The sequence below is a fragment of the Cynara cardunculus genome, assembly GCF_001531365.2.
Source record: "Cynara cardunculus var. scolymus isolate 2C chromosome LG 1, CcrdV1, whole genome shotgun sequence".
In the NCBI taxonomy this organism is placed as follows: Eukaryota; Viridiplantae; Streptophyta; class Magnoliopsida; order Asterales; family Asteraceae; genus Cynara; species Cynara cardunculus.
This window is the reverse complement of record NC_037528.1, coordinates 6,462,560-6,462,893: the sequence shown is the minus strand read 5'-3', so window position 1 is coordinate 6,462,893 and position 334 is coordinate 6,462,560.

The following is a 334-nucleotide window of genomic DNA, read 5'->3' as shown; positions in this document are numbered from 1 at the left end:
TATATGTGTAATTAGTTTTATAATTGAGGTTTGGATTTTTAAGGATAAAATAAGTAACATCTTAAGTTAATCACATCATTTCAAATTAAATTCAATTAAATAATTTAACACAAATAATTAAGCATATATATCATTTTTGTCTTTTCTCTTATTCCAAACTAACTGTTTATATTTGGTTAATCTGATTGAAGTTAAATAAATATTATATAAATAATAAAGTTATCAGGGTAAGCTTTTTTTCATTGAGGTATACAAAATAAATCAAAAATCGCAATGGGTTTTGGTAATTTTAAATAAATATATATATATATAGGGAAGGGTTCAAACGAGAACC